Raw genomic sequence first — 23,301 nt, 5'->3', positions numbered from 1 at the left:
CTCTTTCCTTCCAGTGTTTTTGCTTACCTTTTTTATGTGAGATCACTTACCCCATTCTACCTCTCCTTTTTTCTTTTTTTCCTCTCTCACCTCTTAACTTTATTTTTTTAGATATCATCCCTTCTCCTGTGACCTCTGTCTATATATACTCCTAACTGCCCTAATAATGTTCTTCCCATGTATCATCTATTCCATGTAAAAATTTAAATAGGTTAACCTTATTAAGTCTCCTGTGACATCCCTTTCTATTTACCTTTTTATATTTCTCTTGAGTCTTACATGTGAAAGTCAAATTTTCTATTCAGTGCCAATCTTTTCATCAAGAATGCTAGAAAATCCTCTATTTCATTGAATATAGTTTTTCTGAGGGTTATACTCAATCTTGGTGAATAGGTGATTCTTGGTCATAATCCTAGTTTTATTTCTCCATAGAAATCATATTCCAAGTCCTCCCTTTGTTTAATGTAGAAGATGTCAGATTTTGCATTATCTTAACTGTGGCCCCACTGTACTTGAATTGTTTCTTTCTAACTGCTTGCAATATTTTCTCCTTGAGCTGGGAGCCCTGGAATATGGCTATAATATTCTTTGGATTTCTTTTGATGATGTCTTTCAGGAGATTATCAATGAATTCTTTTAATTTTTATTTTATCTTCTGGTTCTAGAATATCAGGGTAGTTTTCATTTATAATTTATTGAAAGATGATGTCTAGGTTCTTTTCTAGATCCTGACTTTCAGGTAGTCTAGTAATTTTTAAATTATGTCACCTGGATCTATTTTCCAGAAAAGCTGCTTTTCCAATGAGAGAATTCACATTGTTTTCTACTATTTCATCCTTTTTGGTTCTATTTTATTGTTTCTTGATTCTTCATAAAACACATTAATTTCCATTTGCTTAAGTCTAATTTTTCAGGAGTTCTTTTCTTCAGTGAATTTTTGTGCCTCTCTTTCCATTGGACCAACTCTACTTTTGAAGCCATTCTTCTCCTCACTGGATTTTTGTACTTCATTTGTCTATTCTACTTTTAGGTGTAATTTTATTCCATACTTTTTTTGCATTTCTCTTACCAAGTTGTTGATTCATTTTTCATAATTTTCTTGCATCAACTTTTATTTATTTTCCTAATGTTTCCTCTACTTCTCATACTTGATTTTCAAAATTCTTTTTTTAAAATTTTCTCTGGCCTGAGACCAATTACAACTTTTGGAGGCTTTTACCACTCCCTTAGCTTGTGCTTGGTTCACTGAGTACAGGCATTCTTTTTCTGTCCTAGAATTGTGAAAAGGTCCCCACTCCACTGTGACTGCAAGCACTGATGTGCTAGTGATCCTCCTCACCTTATGATCATCACCCAGGACTGTGATCCAGATACACGTATGGACAAAACAAGAGAGTCATGCCTCAGGACTAACAAAGGGCTTCTGTTCAACCCCCTTAATTCTGTAGGCTGAGTAGCTCTGGTGGAATAGATTTTTCTAAGTTGACTTGAGCTGGAATATTGCTTCACTCCATCTTTTTATGTGCTGCCCTGGAATTTGTTTAGAGCCATTATATAATGATATTTCAAAGGGTCTGAGAGACAGTTTAAGAGAGTCACTGTCTTTATTCTGCCATCTTGGTTCTGCCTTAAAATATTTGTATTTCTCGCAATCTTCATTTCACATACAATATTTTCTTTTCTGTTTGGTAAATTTCAAAACATTTATTCTCTAGTCAATTATTTATTCTCCTATGTTGTTATTAATCTTAATTTAGATAGGAAGTCTTTTGAGTGTACTTTTTGGTTGTAAAGTCAATGATCTGATTTATACCCAAGCTATACACATTGCCTTCCTTTCCACCCTCTTCCTAACCCTCTTCAATATGGCTTCCAATTTCATAATTTAACTGAAATCTTATCCTTTCCAAAATTACTGATTCTCCATTAATTTCCAAATTTAATGACCTTTTCCATTTCTTATTCTTTTTATAAGCTTCTGCAGCATTGTTTATATTTTTCTTCTAAGGAGTCCTGCTTTTCTAATATTTCTTTTGGGTGTCTTTCTACTTCTTTAAATACTCATTCTTATTGTGCTTTGCTGGATCCTCATCTATTATGCTCCTTTACAGTTTGGGGAACTTATGTTGGGGAAATCTTAAGCAGAAAGTAAACCTAATTTTTACTTGGGAGACATATCTAGATTAATCTATGCAGATTCAAAAAAGCCAAAAGAAGGAAAATTGAATATTGTCACATATTCTTAGTTTCAGATTGAGACCCTTGTCAATGTCACAAGTACCCTACCAACCCTTCACATTTTCAAATGAAACTTTTCAGTTTCTTTTACCAACATGTAAAACCAATTACCAATTCTTGCTGATTCTACCTTTACATTATCATCTATATGCTCTTTTACACTCATACATTACCACCTTTACTTTTACCTGGATGATTGAGATAGCTTTTTAAATGGATTTCCCATTCTCAAGTCTCTTCCCTTTCTAATTTACTTTCTGCACAGCTTCTTCTGAATTGAAGAATGTGTGAAAGAAAGTGATGAATAATAAAGTACAAATAATAGAATCTTAAGAGCAGAAAATCATAGATCTAGAGACCCTGGAGGCCATTTGGCCTCCCTCATTTTATACTTGAGAAACTTCATAAGCCCATGACTTGCTTAGTATCACACAGATATAAGCAGCAGTAGAATTTAAACCCAGAGACTTGGATTCTGGAATCAGTGTTCTCATCATGACAGACACTTCCCCCCCCCCCCCGCAATTCTTTGGTAAAGCAAATGTGTTGCTATGAATCTTTTGTATGATCTGCTCTTGACATAGCATGCAAACTCCTTATTATAAATATGTTCTTTTCTAAATATCTCCTTTACCCTTTTTTTTTTTTACCATATTCCAAAATTTATCAAGGAAAAAAATCAAGCACATTGTTGTATAACATGCAAACTTAATAAAGAAGGAAGGGAGGAAGGGAGCAAGGAAGTCTCTGTGGGGATGAAATCATTTTGTTCTTTTCTAGTCTTGAATCACTTTTGCTATAATGAGAGGGGTTCATCAATCCCATTGTCCAGTTCCATAAGCAATCTGAGTTAAACTGTAGAATGTAAAGGAAACTATAAATATTTGTCTCATAGAATAGTAAGTCTCCTTTAAGATGACAAATAAGAAAATGCTTTGTTTGTGCTACTACTGAGCTTATATCCCAAGGAAACACTAAAGAAGGGAAAGGGACCTGTATGTGCCAAAATGTTTGTGGCAGCCCTTTTCATAGTGGCTAGAAACTGGAAGATGAATGGATGTCCATCAATTGGAAAATGGCTGGGTAAATTATGGTGTATGAATGTTATGGGATATTACTGTTCTGTAAGAAATGACCAACAGGAGAAATACAGAGACGCTTGGAGAGACTTACATCAACTGATGCTGAGTGAAATGAGCAGAACTAGGAGATCATTATATATCTATATATCTACATATCTATATCTATATCTATCTATCTATCTATCTATCTATCTATCTATCTATCTATCTATAACAATACTGTATGAAGATGTATTCTGATGGAAGTGGATATCTTCAACATAGAGAAGAGCTAATCCAATTTCAATTGATCAATGATGGACAGAAGCAGCTACACCCAGAGAGGGAACATTGGGAAATGAATGTGAACTGTTTGCATTTTTTTGTTTTTCTTCCCAGGTTATTTTTACCTTCCGACTCCAATTCTTCCTTTGCAACAACAACAACAACAACAAAATTTGGTTTTGCACATATATATTGTATCTAGAATATAACATATTTAATATGTATGGGAATGCCTGCCATTTAGGGGAGGGGGAGGAGGGAAGAAGGGGAAATTCGGAACAAAAGGGAGTACAAGGGATAATGTTGTAAAAAAATTACCTATGCATATGTACTGTCAAAAATGTTATAATTATAAAATTAATTTAAAAAAAAAGAAAATGCTTTGTAATTTCTATTACAATTTGTGTATCTCACAAGTAGCTTTATAATGGACTAAAATTTCTTAAGATTTTATGAGACAACTAAATATCATTTAGTAATAAAATGATAAATAAATATAAAAGTTTAACAAGTTTCTTGGCAAGAACATTGGGGTGGTTTGCTATTTCCTTCTCCTCTCATTTTACAGATGAAATAAATTGGTGCAAACAGAGTTGTGACTTGTCCAGGGTTACATAGCTAGAATGTGTCAGAGGTTGATTTTGAATTCAGTTCTTTCTGAATTTAGTCATGACATTCTAGACAGGTGCCACTTAATAATGAGTAATTTCATGCAGGACAGAATATGAAAAGAAAAAAAGAAATCTCCTTAAATTAATAGGAGATTGATCTTTTGTTTCATAAATTTTATACTTTTCATATTTTCATAGAAACTACTTCTAGGAAGCAACATGGGAAACATATAATGTTTTTCACTGAGCAATAGTAAAAGTCCTCCTTTTCTCCTTCACCATTGCCAAGAATCTAATGATTTGCCCTAAGTCATTTTGTTTGTCAGTGGCATCTGCATCACACTTAGAGTTTTGTTTTTTTTGTTCCAATGTCCATGTTATCATTCTTGAAAGATATTTTTAGAGTTTGGCAATGATCAATTTTTGTGTTTCTTATTTGGTTTGGTTGTGTCTGATTACTACATCTCTACAATAAATCTACAAAGTATATAACATAAGTTCAGGAATATAACCTCAATGTTTTTCCTTTCATTTCTTTATCTGCATCATTAAAAGAAATAAGATTTCCTGACTGTTTTAATTTAAACTATTTTCTTTGACAAAATAATTTAAAACATGAGGATGATATTACCAATTAATCTAGCAAACTCACATCAATGTTTAAATGCTAACATTTAATTTAGTATTAATTATTTATTTAATGTGAGCTTCAAGGATTAGTAGGCTCACTAATACGTTTAAAGCCCTTTTGGAACCTTTAAATGAAAAGTATTAATATAAAGTATTATATTCTTTTCCTAACTCATCTATTTGACTTCCAAAGATGGGATTTTTTGAACAATAATGACATTCTACTTAAAAATAGTATAGCTCAATGACCTCATTTTATAAATGAGGGAAAGACAGTAATTTGTCCAAGGTCACATGAGAGCAATGGTCTGGTATTGGAAGATAGGTCCTCTTGATTCCTTTTGAAATGCCCTTTGAACTTGTGGACACTACATAGTGTGGTATAAAGGATGTTCTATTAAAAATTAAAAGGGTAAAAATTCAATTCAATTATTAAGTGCCTATTATATACCAGGCACTGTGCTAAACATTAGGAATATAAGTTAGAACAATAGATGAACTCTGGCATTGAGGAGTTTTGTTGGGGAAGGAAATACCAAGAGATCCCCAGAATGGTATAGAGTTTCATGGAATCAAGCCAAGCAAAGATGTGGAAGATGGATTTTTTTGATTTATCATTGGTCCTGCCCTTCAATGAAAGGTGAGGAACAGCTAAGGGTAAGTGGCTGAAATTCAAGTGATCATTTTATCAGGAGATGGGGCATAGTATTCTACAAAGCAGAAGACCAGCAGAGCTGCTAAGGCTTGCTTCTGCTACTTCTAACTGTATGGCAAGGTTAATATAACTTTACCTTTTGGATCCTCCATTACTTCACACATTATAAAATGGGGATTCAGAAAACAATGACTTTCCAAGGATTTTTCCAGCTCTAACCTGTGATTATGAACAGGATAGAAGAGTGCTGAATGCAGAAAGGTTGTATATGTGTGGGAGATGCTAATATAACTGGGACAACTTAGGTGCTTGGTGGAGGAGACAAAAGAATTCTAAACTATGGCAAACTAGGTCTATATCTGGAAGAGATTGTGGAATGGATTCATATTTTGGACAGCTGGCATCTATCTGAAGAATTTGGCTGACATATGTTTCTTTTATTTGCCCTCAAATAAACCCCACCACATATATACATTGTGGGCCAAAAACATATCAATCACCTGAATAACTTCCATCATGCAAACATAGATTCAATGGACACACATCTTTTTATATCATAAGATGAAATAAATTATACTTATATGCGGAAAGGAAAGTAGGGAATGTGAGTTCCCACCCTTCTCCACATTATATTTGCCATGCAAAGTGGAAGACTATTTCATAGAATCTCAGATTTGGAATGGGAGTTATATGTCTAATCCATATACAAAATGTGAATATCTCCTATATAGAGACAAATAGGTAACCAAACTATACTTAGAGATCTTAGGTGAGAGAGGACTCACTATTTCTTGGGGACAGGGATACATTCAGTTCTGCAATAGTTTAATTGATAAGAAGTATTTTTTCCTTATATTGAATTGGAATCTGTCTAGTTGGAATTTGGGGCTATTTAAAAAAATTCTCCAGTGCAAAGCAGAATGTTTGATCACTTTTCTAAATGAAAACATTCATAATATAGAGGTGCCTCCACTTAAGAATACATGGGATAAATAACTCTTTATTTCTTATCTGGCTACTCTTATATGGACTTCATCATTTTCCCTCTCTCCATATTCTTTAGCTTCTTTTTTATGTATTGTCTTCATTCATTAGACTATATGTTTCTGGAAGGTAACACTGGGTTTTTTGTTCTTTAACTTGGTACCTGAAACATGGTAGGTACTTAATATTTATTGCCTGACTATGGGCAATACCATATGAGAGAAAGAAACTTTTTTTTCCCATTAGCATTTAAAATCCTTCAGGAGGGGTTGCAGAGCCAAGATGGCAGAGAGGACACATGCTTCTTTCTGAGCTTTTTTACTAACCTCACACTAATTACAAAATTCAGACTCTGAAATAGTGCTTGACTGGCAGAATTCATGAATATTGGGAGTGAAGCAAATTACCATCAGAAGATAATTTCCTTTTTTTTTTTTTTTTTTAGGCTAGGGTTAAGTGATTTGCCCAGGGTCACACAGCTAGGAAGTGTTAAGTGTCTGAAACCAGATTTGAACTTGGGTCCTCCTCTATTCAAGGCTGGTGCTCTATCCACTGTGCCACCTAGCTGCCCCCATCAGAAGATAATTTTGGAGATTGTCAGAACAAGTCTGTTTTGATTGGGGACGAGCACAGGAGGAGGCCAGGCAGGGAGGCAGAGCATGGAGGCCAGCATACTCTGAGCTGACCAGGGCCAGATACAGTCTCTGTGGTCAAGAATCTAGAGGGAGGACTCTACCACAGTGTTGGCTTTTCTGCCCTGTTTGCAAGCCAGTAGATCAGTAGAGAAGTTATAAAATATTCAAATACAAATGCAAAAGGTAAGGAATGTACCCCAAAGTTCTGGCGTCTCAAGGGACCTGGCCAAACCCACCCAGAAACAAGAATGACTCAGCTCTACCCCAGTACAGCCATGGTTGGTTCCTGGTCTATAGAGGAAGCTTGGAACCTCTTCACCCTAAAAGCAGATTCCAACAATTTTTTTATAAAAGTGTGAGAAAAAAGGCAAAGCAAGTTCTAATTATAGCTTCCATAATGAAAGAGAGGAATAGATTTCAAACCCTGAGAAGACTAAAAGCAGATTGTCTCTAGCTGAAGCCCCAAAGGGTGATATAACCTGATCCCCACCACACAAGGCTCTCCTAGAAGAAATTAAAAAAGATTTTAAAAGAGAGCTAGAAGAAAAATGGGGTAAGGAAAGGAAAATTCTGCAAGAGGGTTTGGAAAAGGCATGCAATTCATTAAAAGAAAGATTTGATAAATTATAAAAGAAAACAACTCCCCTAAATGTGAAATGGAAAAAGTAAAGAAATCCCAGGAAAATAGAATTTGTGAGTTGGAAAAAGAAAATAACTCTTTAAAAAATATGTGAAATAGAAAAAAAAATTCCATAGAACCAAACAACTCATTTAAAAATACAATTGGATAAATAAAAAAGAAGTAAATAAAGTAATTGAAAAAAATAACTCATTAAAAATCAGAACTGAACAAACGGAAATGAATTATTTGATGAGATATTAAGAATCAGTCAAGCAAAACCAAAAAAAAAATGAAAAAAAAACAGGAAAAATGTTAAATATTTACTTGGAAAAAAACAACAGACATGGAAAATCTAGTGGAGATAACTTAAGGATTATTGGACTCCCTGAAAATCATGATGAAAAAAAGAGCCTAGACACTATTTTTCAGGAAATCATCAAAGAGAAGTACCAAGAGCTCATAGAATCAGAAGGTAAAATAGCCATTGAAAGAATTCATCAAACACCTCCTGAAAGAGACCCCAAAATCCAAGGAATATTGTGGCTAAATTTCTGAACTATAGGACCAAAGAAAAATATTATAAGCTATTAGGAAAAAAAAACTATTCAAATATCAAAGAGCCACAAGTAAGGATTACTCAGGATCTAGCAGCTTCCATCTTAAAGAATCAAAGGGCCTGGAATCTGATATTCCAAAAGGCAAAGGAACTTGAAATGCAGCCAAGAATAAACTACCCAACGAAAGTGAGCATTTTCTTCTAGAGAAGAAGATAGACATTCAATGAAACAGATGAATTCCATTTTTTTCTGATGAAAAAAAAATAGCTAAAGAAAAAAATTTGACCTCCAAATACAGGACTCAAGAAAAGCATAAAAAGGTAAAAATAACTCTTGAGAACTGTATTTCTGCTATGGGTATGCATAGAGAGTGCATGTATAATTTGATTTTACTGTTATAATATAAAAAAATAAACTAGAAGTGGAAAGGGGATTGTACCAGAAAAAGGGAAAAGTGGAGGTAAAAAGAGGGATGAACATTGTATGAATCTTACTCTCATCAGATTTGGCTCAAAGAGAAAATATTAGACATATTTGGTTTACAAGAGAAACTTCTCTCACCTAATTGAAAAGTGGGAGGGGAAAAGTAAAAAGGGAAGGGGTAGGCTAATAGAAGGGAATAAAGAAATAGTATGGGAAAGATATAAGAAAGAGGGCCAGAGAGGGATCCTAAAGGGGAGGGCTGCTTGAGGCAAGTGGTATCCTTAATTTGAATACTGGGGAGAAGGAAAAGAGGGAAAGGAAAGAGAAAAGTATAATCTGGGGATAATATGACAGCAGGAAATACAGAATTAGTAGTTTTAACTGTAAATGTGAATGGGGTGAATTCTCCCATAAAGTGAAGGTAGATAGCAGACTGGATTACAAGCCAGAATTCTACAATATGTTTTTTGTTTACATTTAAAGCAGGGTGATACATACAGAGTAAAGGTACAAGGCTGGAGCAGAATCTATTATGCTTCAGGAGAAGTTAAAAAAAATCAGGGGTAGCCATCCTGATCTCATATCAAGCAAAAGCAAAAATTAATTTAATTAAAAGAGATAAGGAAGGAAACTATAGCTTGCTAAAGGTTACCATAGATAAGAAAGCAATATCAATACTGATCATATATGCATCAAGTGGTATAAAATCTAAATTCCTAAAGGAGAAGTTAAGAGAGCTGCAAGATGAAATAGACAGCAACACTATAATAGTAGAAGATCTCAACCTTGCACTCTCAGAACTAGATAAATCAAACCACAAAATAAATAAGGAAGAAATTAAAGAGCTAAATAGAATACTAGAAAAGTCAGATATGATAAATCTTTGGAGAAATGAATGGAAACAGAAGGGAGTACACTTTCGTCTTGGCAGCTCATGGAGCCTATTCAAAAACTGACCATATAGTAGGACTTAAAACCTCAAAATCAAGTGCTAAAAGGAAGAAATAGTAAATGCAATTTTTTTTCAGATCATGATGCAATAAAAAACTACATTCAATAAAAAACCAGGGGAAAATAGAACAAAAGGTAATTGGAAACTAAACAATCTCATCCTAAAGAATGAATGGGTGAAACAGCAAATTATAGACACAATCAATAATTTCATCCAAGAGAATGACAATAATGAAACAACATATAGAAATGTTTGGGATGCAGCCAAAGCAGTAAGAAGAGGAAATTTTATATCTTTAGAGGCTTATTTGCATAAAATAGAGAAAGAGATAATCAATGAATTGGGCTTACAACTAAAAAAGCTAGAAAAAGAGCAAATTAAAAACCTCCAATCAAATACTAAACTTGAAATTCTAAAAATAAAAGGAGAGATTTATAAAATTGAAAGTAAAAAAAAAAAAAACACAAACTATTGAATTAATAAATAAAGCTAAAAGTTGATTGTATGAAAAAACAACAAAAGAGATAAACCTTTGGTAAAATTGGTTAGAAAAAGGAAAGAGGAAAATCAAATTGTTAGTCTTAAAAGTTGTAAGGGCTGAAATTATGAAAAACTGTACTTGAATCAGATAACTGAGCACTTAAGGCTAATTACCTATTCCATGTGAGACAATAACTCTATTAGCATATGTTTGGACAAATGGCTCTTCTCACTATTTGATGATTACTCAATGTTTGATGTTAAGGTAATCCTAGGCAAGGATTAGAGATTAGGATGAGAGAGACCAGACTTCACTTGGTGGCAGGATGAGGAGGAAAAAGGTGGAGATTCTGGACTCCAGAATCAAGAAAAGATCTTTAGCAAAACTCATGGCAGTTTGCTTGCTTTCTCTTCTCCTCCTAAAGAACAAGGACTTTGATTTATCCTGACTCTGGCTGATCCTAAGGCCTCTAGGGAGCTAGTCTGGACTTAGAAAGAAATGAAAAGGGAAAACTTTCCACTAATGAAGAGGAAGTTAAAGCAATAATTAGGAGTTACTTTGCCCAATTTTATGCCAATAAATTCAATAACCTAAATGAAATGAATGAAAACCTACAAAAATATAGGTTGCCCAGATTAACAGAGGAGGAAGTAAATTGCTTATGTAGTCCCATTTTAGAAAAAGAAATAAAACAAACTATTAATTAACTCCCTAAGAAAAGATCCCCAGGACCAGATGCATTTACATATGAATTCTATCAAACACTAAAAGAACAATTAACCCCATACTATGTAAATTATTTGAAAAAAGAGGCAATGAAGGAGTCCTACCAAATTCCTTTTATGATACAGACATGGTACTGATATCTAAATCAGGTTGGACAAAAACAGAGAAAGAAAAATTATAAACCAAACTCCTTAATTAATATTGATGCAAAAATCTTAAATAAAATATTAGCAAAGATATTACAGAAAATCATCCACAGGATGATACATCATGACCAAGTAGGATTTATACCAGGAATGCTTGTTCAATATTAGGAAAACTGTTAGCATAATTGACTTTATCAATAACCAAATTAACAAAAACCACATGATCATTTCCATAGATGCAGAAAAAGCATTTGATAAAATCCAACACCCATTCCTATTAAAAACACTAGAGAATATAGGAATAAATGAGCTTTTTAAAAAAATAGGCAGTAGCATCTATTTAAAACTATAAGTAAGCATCATATGTAATGAAGATAAACTGAAACCATTCCCAATAAGATCAGGAGTGAAACAAGGTTGCTCACTATCACCATTGCTATATATTAATACTATAGTATTAGAGTGCTAGCTTTGGCAATAACAAATGAAAAAGAAATTAAAGGAATTAGAGTAGGTGATGAGGAAACCAAATTATCACTCTTTGGAGATGGTGGTATACTCATGGAACCCCAGAGAATCAACTAAAAAGCTATTAGAAATAATCCACAACTTGAGCAAAGTTGCAGGATACAAAATAAATCCACATAAATCATCAGCATTTTTATATATCACTAACAAAATCCAATAGCAAGAGATACATACAGAAAATCCATTTAAAATTACTTTGATAATATAAAATATTTGGGAATCTATCTGCCAAGGGAAAATCAGCAACTATATGAGCAAAAATACAAAACACTTTCCACACAAATAAAGTCAGATCTAAACGATTGGAAAAATATTAAGTGCTTTTGGATAGGTCGAGTGAATATAATAAAGATAACAATACTATCTAAACTAATCTATTTATTTAGTGCTATACCAATCAAACTCCCATGAAACTATCTTACTGACCTAAAAAAATAGCAACAAAATTCATCTGGAAGAACAAAAATGTCAAGAATTTCAAGGGAACTAGTGAAAAAAAAAATCAAATGAAGGTGACCTAGCTGTATCATACCCAAAACTATATTATAAAGCAGTGGTCATCAAAACCATTTGGTATTGACAAAGAAATAGACTGGTTGATCAGTAGAATAGGTTAGGTTTATAGGACAAAATACTCAATAATTATAGCATTCTAGAGTTTGCCAAATCCAAAGACCCCAGCTTTTGGGGTAAGAATTCATTATTTGACAAAAACTGTTGGGAAAAATGGAAACTAGTATGGCAGAAACTAAGCATTAACCAAAACACTATATACCAAGATAAGGTTAAAATCGGTTTATGATCTAGACATAAAGAATGAGATTATAAATAACTTAGAAGAACATAGGATAGTACCTCTCAGACCTGTGGAAGTGGAAGGAATTTGTGACTAAAGAAGAGCTTGAGATCATTTTTTTATCACAAAATAGAAATTTTTGATTATATTAAGTTAAAAAATTTTTTGTATAAGCAAAACTAATGCAGACAAGATTAGAAGGAAAGCAATCAACTGGAAAATATTTTTATATTCAAAGCTTCTGATATTTCCAAAATATATAAAGAATTGACTCAAATTTATAAGAAATTAATATATAATAATTATTATATATAATAATTTATAATATATAATATATAATAATAATAAATTATATATATAATATAATAATAATTATAATAAATGGTCAAAGCTATGAACAGACAATTTTCAGATGAAGAATTTGAAACTATTTCTAGTCATTTGAAAAGGTGCTCCAAATCACTATTGATCAGAGAAATGCAAATTAAGACAACTCTGAGATATCATTACACATCTCTCAGATTGGCTAAGATGATAGGAAAAGATAATGACGAATGGTGGAGGGGATGTGGGAAAATTGGGATACTGATACATTGTTGGTGGAATTGTGAAAGTATCCAAACCATTCTGGACAAAGTTATCAAACTGTGCATGCCTTTTGATCCAGCAGTGTTACTACTGGGCTTATATCCCAAAGAGATCTTAAAGAAAGGAAAGTGACTTGTATGTGCAAAAAATGTCTTTGGTAATCCTTTTTGTAGTGGCTGGAAACTAGAAACTGAATGGATGCCCATCAATTGGAGAACAGCTGAATAAATTGTGGAATGGGAATGTCACAGAATATTATTGGTCTGTAAGAAATGAACACCAGGATGAATACAGAGAGGCCTGGAGAGACTCACATGAATTGATGCTAAGTGAAATAAGCAGAACCAGGAGATCATTATACATGGCCACAACAAGATTATACTTTGATCAACTCTGATGGATATCACTGTCTTCAAGTATGAGATGATTTAAACCAGTTTCAATTGTTCAGTAAACATGAGAATCAGCTACATCCAGAGAAAGAACTATGAGGAATGAGTGTAAACCACAAGATAGCATTTATACTCTTGCTGTTATTCTTTTGTTTCATTTTTTTTTCCTTCTCAGGTTTTTTCTTTCTTTCTAGATCTGATTTTTCTTGTGCAGCAAGATAACTGTATTAATATGTATACATATAGTGGATGTAATGTATACTTTAACATATTTAAAATGTATTGGACTACCTGCCATCCAGGAGAAGAGGTGGGGGGATGGAGGGGAAAAGTTGGAACAGAAGGTTTTGCAAGAGTCAGTGTTGAAAAATTACCCATGCATATGTTTTGAAAATAAAAAAAAAACTATAATAATGAAATTTTAACAAAAATAAAAATTAATAAATCCTTCAGGACAGGTAGTCCTGTCCTTACCACTTTTGTCCTTAGAACACTGCTGAGCACACACTAGATACTTCCAGTACTTGATGAGAGCCTGCCTGGCCATCAATGAGAATATAATTCCATCCCTACTTCTGAAATTTGTTGTTAAGTAATTCTAAGAGTCAGTTATCTATCTCTTTGCTTCAGTTTTCTCATTTCTCACCCGAAAATGATAATGATGGCTATTTGACAGAAATCTTAAAGCAATCTATTATATTTGAAGACAACAATTATATCCCAATTTACTTTCTGTGCTTTCCTTTAGATATACATATAAAAATAGAACATCCATAATAGGTATTACATTTATTTTTTTTCAATTTTATGTATTATTATTCTAAGTATTCATGGGTTTAATTTTGCTGTAAATAATATCTACTTCATATATCAGGGATCTCTGATTATAACATTGTTGGCATTGCCACTATTCATGAAGTTTGAAACCTCTCTATAGATTATATAGTTTGTATAATCGATATACTTTATAAAGACAGCACCATTTTTGCTGCATTTTTCTCTGAATTTATCTAGGAAGATCCTTGGACAATAGCTATAGAGTCAATCATTGCATAGGCTTGTAGATGATTTTTTTTTTTTCTAATTTGTTAGGACTTTAAAGAGTTTGCACATCACTATATAACCCAGGATCATGATAAATCCTGGGGTAAATGATAAACATACTGATATAGTATCACAATCAGAATTTAATGGAGGCTTTGGGCATGTTGTCATCTGAATGGCAAAGTGGATGGACCAACTGAGCTTGGAGTAAGGAAATCATGAATTCAAATCTAGCCTCAGATACTTACTTGCTCTATGACCTTGGAAATTTAATTTAATCTTTATTTGCCCCTGGCAAAAGAAATGGCAAATCACTGCAGTATCTTTGAGAAAAAAATTCATGGACAGATGTTCATTGGGGTCATGAAGAGGCAGACATTCCTGAAATGACTGAATAACAAAGGCCATATTAAGTGATTTAAGGAATTTTGTCAAAAGTTGTGGTAATACACAAGATAATAGTCTGTCTTCTAGAACATTGTGACAGCTTAAAATCATGGCCTTGTGTGGGATGTGAATGTCATAAAATATAAATGTGAATCTTAATGGATAAATGTACAATAGTTAGGGTACTCAATATCCACTCTGAAAAATTAGTGGTTGTTCAGAAAACTGGTCCTATTCCAGGAGGGGGAGTTTTCAATTATCAGAGGATAGATCAAATCTAGTGATAATTTAGTGTCAGCACATTTGTGACTGAAGGGTCTCTCCCACAAAGCCCCTGACAAGGTCAAGGCATTTCCTTCTGTGTTATTTCCTCACAATTGATTTCCTTCCTCACTTTGCATTTTCTGGTAATTAATAAATCTTCCCCCCCCCCTGAATTTGCCTCAGTGCAATTTTGGGGGATATTTTTTCCCTCATTTAAATTATTCCCTCTCTATGAAGGTTAGAGAAAAGAAAGTCCCGTTGCTGAATAAATTGAAATGCAGAACTCAAGATATTTTTCCACAATAATTAAGGTAAAATATTTTTCATCTAAGTTTTGCTTTGGAATGCTTTAGGTAAAGGGAGAAGGATTATCTGAACAATTGCTTTAATTTACTCTATTAGTTTATGTATATTGAAATGGCCTAAGTTACTGAAACTTTGTATCTGTAATTCTGTGATTAGAACTTCAAATTATGAATACCATTGTACTTAGTGCCACTGTTAACATGAATATTCAAAATCCATTGTATGATGATTTTTTTTTTTAAGATAGGTAAGGCATCTTTGTCTTAGATGTGAAATGAAGAACTGTAACTAGAAAATCTGATATGTGAGATAAATAGCATAAAATAGGCTTTCAGGCACATATCATGAAGTAAACCCACAAGTCAACTTTTAAAGGTAAATTCAATTATGGAGAAAATGTTTTAGAAAGAATCCTATTGAGGAAGAAATTCAAAGTATTGTCTCTTAGAAGGGAGTTAGATGCATATGTACTGTCAAAAATGTTATAATTATAGATTAATTAAAAAAATTAAAAAAAATAAAAGAAGGGAGTTAGAGATCTTAGAATGCTCACTGTCCTGAGGAAAGAGTGGGACTGGGACTGGAAGGAGCTTAATTTGAATATGGATCTGGTTAGAGGAAGTATATAATTTGGCAGCTTTCCATTTTAAATATTTATTCTTGTCATTGAAATGCTAAAGTCATTTTTACTCCTTGATGGCATTCAAGCAGTACTTGAAAATCAGCATATCAGCAGTACTTGAATTTAGGAGCCTTTGGCAAAGTCCACCTTACTTTAATTTTTCCTGCTTATGTTTTTTTCTAAAGGAAAAAAAAATCAAAGACATTTATTGAGATATAGATTTAAATAAACTGAATTATTTAATTAGGATGGATGGATGGAGTAGCAGAGTTTGTTTATAGATAAGTAGCCAGAAATTTCAGAATATAAATAAATTTTTTTCTAATAAACCTACTCAGTTGTTGATCATGATAAATGACCCTGAATTCAAAGTCATTGTTGGTAGATAATAAACTCAAGTAGAGATTATCAAACTGGAGACGTTTTTTGAGTTTATATCCTGACTTTATATCTGGCTTTCCAAGACTGACAAAGTTAAGTATAGAGAGATTTATCATTAGGCATGAGATAATTTTTGGGTATGTGTCAGTAATTCATGAAACTGTCTGATAAGGGTTAGAGGAGGTCATAATCTTCATAGGCTGACATATGTACCCACCCTGATTAAATCCTTGAATTATGGAATAAGTATAGTCACCTTGATTGTAGTGAATGTTCAAATACTACAGTGAAAGGTAGCCTAGGGAGAGCAATGTCAAACCTTGCCTCTGGCTGACATTCTTCTTCCATATCTTTGTTCATGGTATGACTCTTCATTTTGATGAGAAGTTGTAAGAGAGAAAATCTTATGTCTCTTACAGAAGGCAAGTATGTTACCTTGTCTCAAACTATTTTTTTGCCCATCTATTATTTATTCACTAGATACTAGAGAAGGTCTTAAAGATAAAGTTTACTATAGACGATGGACAGGCAATCATAAAGATTTTGTATGAAAAATTTATCTGAATACATAGAGGAATCTTTTTTTATTTTTGATGGTAAAATGGTTTCAGCAAAAGTTTCATAGAATGGACCTAGTTCCCACTTTACCAAAATCAAACACCTACCAATAAATATAACACTTAATTTCTTCCTCCAATTTTTGATTACTTTTGTATAGTCATGCTGTGCTTACTCAATAGTACATTTGGATGAAAAATGAAAAATTTAGTTGATTCAAAAAAACCGATGGGATATCTAAAATGACCATATTGAATTATCCAGTCAGTTTCAGCTGTGATCTAATGGAATGATTTATTTTTTTATTTTTTTTTACTTAGGACTAAAGTGGCTGATTCAATGGTTATTTCTTCTTTTCTAGTTCTCTGTGTGATTGATTCCTAGCTCCTGTTGAGTCTCAATGGATAAAGTTGTGTTTCTTCCATCTTTCTTTTCTTACTGTTCTGTATTTTTTGTGCTTACTATAAACTTGTATTTTATGTAAAACAATATGTTTGATTTAAAATTCATAAGCATAAAAATGAAAGGGGGGAGGAGAAGACTGAAGATAAAGTATTATTTCAGATATAATAAGGCATTGAATAGGTTCCCAGTAATGCATAGAAAATAATTTGAAAAAAAAAAATTGTCCTCATGACTTCAGGTGTTTATACATCAATATAGAGAGTATTTGTAATAAACCTGAAATAGAAGAAAGAACAATTGATTCAGAGACAAGGAGCTGAGTTTATTTCCTAGCTCTAATAAGTTCTAGCTACTTAACACTGTAAATCACTTAGTCTTTCTGATGCATAAATTACCTTTATGTAAAATGGGGCTAATAATACACAACTTACCTCAAATAATTATTTTATCAACTTGTGCTATAATATTACATATCTTGATACAAGGAAGCAAATATACATCATCAAAATTTAATGTGATGTAAACCACTTGAATGAAGCAATAATTTATATATATTTTATTGAAAAGAAGTTAATTAAAGGGAAGACAATTATATAATTATATTTCAACAACAACAATAATAATACATATATGGTAAGAGAGTTTTTTTCTTAAATACAGTCAAAATGTACTTTATTCATTCAAGGACATACAATAAAGCATAACATTGAAATTGGCTTGGCTTATATTAAGAAACATTTGATTTGAATATGATGTTTCTGAAGTATTTCAGGTTTGCAATGCATCCTATAATATAGTCTTAAAAAGCTGCCCAAGACTTAGCTAAGTGATTTGATTATATTGAAATCTGATTTAAGTGAATACGATGGAAACGACTTTGAAGGGAGAAGAACTATGAAAAGATAGACTAAAAGATATCAGTAAAAAAAGGGAATAGCCCCCCCAATTATTTTGCTTTTTTTTTTTTTTGCATTGAATACATATACACAAACATAGAACATACACATTACAAACACACACCTATATCTATATAATAAATCTCAACACATTGATATATAAATAGATCTATATGTATCCAGAACAATTAATCAAGTAGGGGGCAGCCAGGTGGCACAGCAGATAGAGCACCAGCCCTGAAGTTAGGAGGACCCGAGTTCAAATGTGATCTCAGACACTTAACACTTCCTGGCTGTGTGACCCTGGGCAAGTAACTTAACCCCAATTGCCTCGAAGAAAAAAACAACAACAATTGATCAGGTAGTTAGTTAATTAATTTTAGTGCCATCTGCATCCTCTCCTCACCTTTATTCTTTAAACTACCTTCCTTAATCACTAGGGAAGCTGAAACAAAGGGCATAGTTATAATTAAGACTATTAAAATCATCCAATTTGCCATACACTCTATGCTTTCTCAAATTGCCATGATAAACCACATAACAGAATAGGAAACCAAAATGAATTAAAAAAAAAAAAAAACCTACACTGAAATAATGATTTACCTTACTTGATATATTTAGTAGCTTACAGAGATAAAATAACTAGTATATAGTTTGAATGTGAAACATTAAGGAAATAGAAGACATCACTAAAAAGAAATAAACTCCAAAAAAGACAAATCATGAAAAGAAAAGAAAAAAATGTAAGGCCAAAGAAATCCCTTTTGTCAGAAAGTAGGAGAGGAGCAGGAGAATTGTCAGAGAAAATAAAAATTAGAAACTATTTTATATTTGTAAGGGAGAAAGTATTCTATCTCCTTGCCCACTCACCAAAATAAGATTTCTTGATAAAGCACATTGGTTCTAATTCCCATTGAGGGTTTTTATGTTATTTTTACTTTTGGTCAGGTTGAAGTAGAATTCTATCCAAATGTTAATCCTTTGAGGAGGGGGCACTTTTATTTTTGCATCACCAATACTTGTCTCAGTAGATTATTTTTTAAAAACATGTTTTCAGCAGAAGTCAAAATGAATATAACTAGCCAATAGATAGTTAAAAGCTATAAGATGTGATTTAGCACCATACTTAATAAATATCAAGTTCATTTAAGAAAAAAAAAACTTGACAATTAAAATAATATACAGTTATGAGTGATGAAATATTGGTTTTAGTCATTATGCTGTGGGGAAAAGTTTATGGCATTTTTCTAAGGCTTTACTTCATATAGCAAGCATCTCCTCTCTCTTCACAAATTGAATAGAAAAGTAAAGAAGGATGACACTCTGATGCCCACCTCTGCATATATTTTGTTTGCACTGTTTGTAAATTTATGCTAATTACATAGATGAAATTGCTCAGTTTGATGGAAGATAAGTGAAACAGATGGCATATCCATTTATTAAAAATCAACAAACCTCTCATATACTGTACTTAGCTCTTGGTTCATTCTTTAGGATTTGCATTTTAAATGATTAGGGATCTAGTAAGCTAGCATGGAACCTCATTAAGAAAGATATATTTTCAGGTCTCTACCTGAAGGGAGAGAGGTGATTTTTCTACCTCATATCCCCCAGTTTAAGTACCTGCTGGCTTGTTTTATTTCTATTTACTTCAAAGTTTTTCCAGCCACATTAGTGCAGCTTTTAACTATAGAAAATGGATGGAAAACAAAATTGAGCTTTTATCTACGTCCTAAAATAAACTTACCAGAAGATTTTCATTTATGAAGTTCCTGCTTTTTCTTTGGAAGTGTGTAATCTCTTAGTGGTTAACCAAAGATCTTCACTTGATGCTAAAAGAGAAAGGGTAAACAAATCTATGTGAGTTTGTAGCTCATTCTGTGAGCCAAACATTTGATTTTGCTTTTAAACAGATGTGATATCTTTAACTAATGCTTTGATACAAGGTGCTCAGAGCAATAGGGGAGACAGAGTCCATCCATTCTCTCTATATTGTAGATCAGTTGCAGTATAATAATTAAAGCATAATCAGACTATCCCCCTGCTGCTTTCCTAATCAATGTGCAGGTAATAATAGCTTTATGGATTAAATAGCAACTTGCAACAAGTTAGGTAACTGCAACATAAAAAACAACAACAAAAAAACAATATTGATGTGTTAAGGAATTAGGTAAACTTAGTCAATGAAGCATAGCATCTCATTCATATTAATCTCCAGCAGGGCCCTCACAGTTCCAGTCATTGATCAAATCATTTGCTTGCCTAAGTATTTTACTTCCCTCTGTGAAGTCTCTCTTACCATTTTGTTGGAGCTGGACTCTCTTCATTGCAGGTGCTCCCTGGTCTTTTTCTCCCTAGAAAAATCATCTAGGACAAGGATGTAGAAAACATATATGAGCCAAAAAGGAAAGTGATGGTAATGGGAGCTAATTAGAGCCACAACTTTGTCATCCTCATAGCATGGAGTCAATCTAAAACAGTGGAATTTGAATGCAATAGAAAAAAAAGTATTCTGGGTCAGCTCTTCATTTATTCAATCCTCCTGTGCAGTTGATTCAGGCATAGCAATCTCATTGACTTCAAAGAAATGTGTGTTTGAATGAACTCTTAAGAGTAATATCAATGACTCGTCTTGAAGACCTATGCCTATACAGAAAAAATAAAATCCTGTTATTTGTAGATTTTTTTTAAAGGCTTTGGCTTCTCTTCTAGCTTTGAAATTATTCTTACCTCTGGTGGGTCTAGGTCAGAAATAGCATATTTAAAATTATAGGGAAAATGAGTTCAGGTAAAACAAATTAGTCAGGAGAGTAAGGTCTCCACTTTTTTTCCACTAATGCTTACAAATATTTCTTAAAAGTTTGAGGAAATGTTTAGTTTGGTAAAAGCTGAAAATATTTGTGAGTGGTGGGAACAGAAGCTTCTTCTACTAGATGAGGATGAACATTCTAGCCTTCCAAGAGAAGAAAGTTTAGTTTGTCTTCTGACTACTAGACAGATTAAAAGCAGCATTAAAACTCTATATAGTAAAATTAATAACTCAGGCTTTTGAAAAGATATGAACAAAAAGATATGAACAAAAGCTGCATCGGATGCATGCATGAGTTGTTATATGTACCATGAAAAATAGCACCTACATTGATGAAATCAGAAATCTCAAATGATCTTTGACATTGAAGTATTTGACATTGAAAATAAAAAGAAATATAGAATGTTAGAATCAGAAGAAACCATAGAAATCATCTGGTCAGCTTGTTCCTGACTCATGAATCCACACTAGAACTTCTCAACAAGGAGGCTGAGCTCAAATGCCTTCTGTAACAGAGAATTCATTTCCTGAGTAGCAACTCATTCCATTAAAAACCAAACATTATACAAATGACTTTTCCAAACTTTGCCATTAACAGATGTATCCATAAATCTATATGGATGTAAAATATGCACTACCCACCCATAATACATGCTCATTAGACCATAGTTTCCCTGTCTACCACAGTCATATTGGGTTCTGTAGCTTTTTTTGTTTTTGTTTTTGTTTTTTTGTTAAAATCCAAAATGGCCAAGATGATGTTCTAGAAAACTACACAGTGCAATACTCAAACAACCAAGCACTTAAAATTAGTCTACTCCAAAGGCACCAAGAATCAGTGGGTCACATTATTCCCTTTTATAATAAAAGTAACTGGTTTTTTAATGCTAATAAACAGGATATATTATACACACACACACACACACACACACACACACACACACACATATATATATATATATATATATATATATCTTACCAATGTTTATTGTATGTCTACTTAATTCTCAGTATAGAATTTCAGTTATCTTTCTAGTAAGATGATATAAACATTATACAGGATATATACTATGTACCATGTTGCTCTATTTCAAAAGATACACAAAAATTTCCATAAAATTGTTCAAAATGTACAAGTTTCTAAACAATAGTAGATGGATTGCATTAAGCTCTGTGTATATATATTGCATGTGATTTATCCCAGAAGGGAAAAATTATGCCCAGTTATGAGTAGAAATGTTACAAAGGACATCGGCTATTGTAGAATAAATGACAAGGATTCCAGGAGATTCATGATTCTTTGTCCATTAGTGGTTTTGAATACATTTTCACTAGCCATTTATCAGGAAGTCTCAAGTTTTCATGAGAATGTTGTAGAATTACATTAGTATTTTATATGTCTTTCAGTAATCTCTCAATTGTTAAATTTAGTGGGCTCTTCTCATGCTTTTTTTACCCTTTGTGTATTTTCTACTTTTCCTCAACACTCTCTTCTCTTGAGGTTTTTTTCAGTCCATGTCACTTAAGTCATCCAGAATGATGACCCCCAAAGGCTCTTTCTAGAGGTCTCTTTTCTTCTCCTTATTTATTCTTTCTCTTACTGATTTCGCCAGAACACTATTCAATTATGACCCCTTTGCAGATGATTTTTAGATCTATTTGTCTAGTCCAAACATATGACTTGAAGGCTTGCATCTTCAGCTGCCTATTGGATATTTTGAACTAGCTGTTCCACAGATTAAACTCAGCATGTCTAAAGATAAATTGCTTCTCTTTCCCTTCAAACCTTCCTCTTTTTCCTAACTTTCCTATGACTGGAAAGGTTGCCACTACTTTCGCAGTTACCCAAGCTTCACAACTTGTGTCATCCCTGACTCTTCCCTTTCTTTCAAAGTCCATGTCAAAATATTCACCATGTCTTTTCAGTTCTACCTTGATGAGACTCCTTAATTGTATAGACTACCCAATGGATTACATGCCTGATTAGGCTGGTCTTTCTACCTGAGGTTTCTTCCCACTCCAATTCTTTATCCTGTCAAATTTCAATTTGATCTTAAAGATCTATGTTACCCTCATTCAGTAAAGCCCAGTGGTTTCCTATCATTGCTAGTATCATTTTTGGTCATCTAATGTGCTTTGTAATCTTGCCTCTTCCTATCTTCCAATGTCCTTAAATATCTTATCATCCTCAATCATAATATGGAATCCAGTGGCTATGACCTCCATGTAGTGTATCTGACACTACATTTTTTGATTCCAGGTATTTTTCACTCTCTATTTTTCATACTGGAAATGTTTTCCATCCTCATGGCCACTTCT

Source organism: Sminthopsis crassicaudata, chromosome 6 (assembly GCF_048593235.1).
Source record: "Sminthopsis crassicaudata isolate SCR6 chromosome 6, ASM4859323v1, whole genome shotgun sequence".
NCBI classification, from domain to species: domain Eukaryota; kingdom Metazoa; phylum Chordata; class Mammalia; order Dasyuromorphia; family Dasyuridae; genus Sminthopsis; species Sminthopsis crassicaudata.
This window is presented reverse-complemented; position numbering follows the sequence as displayed.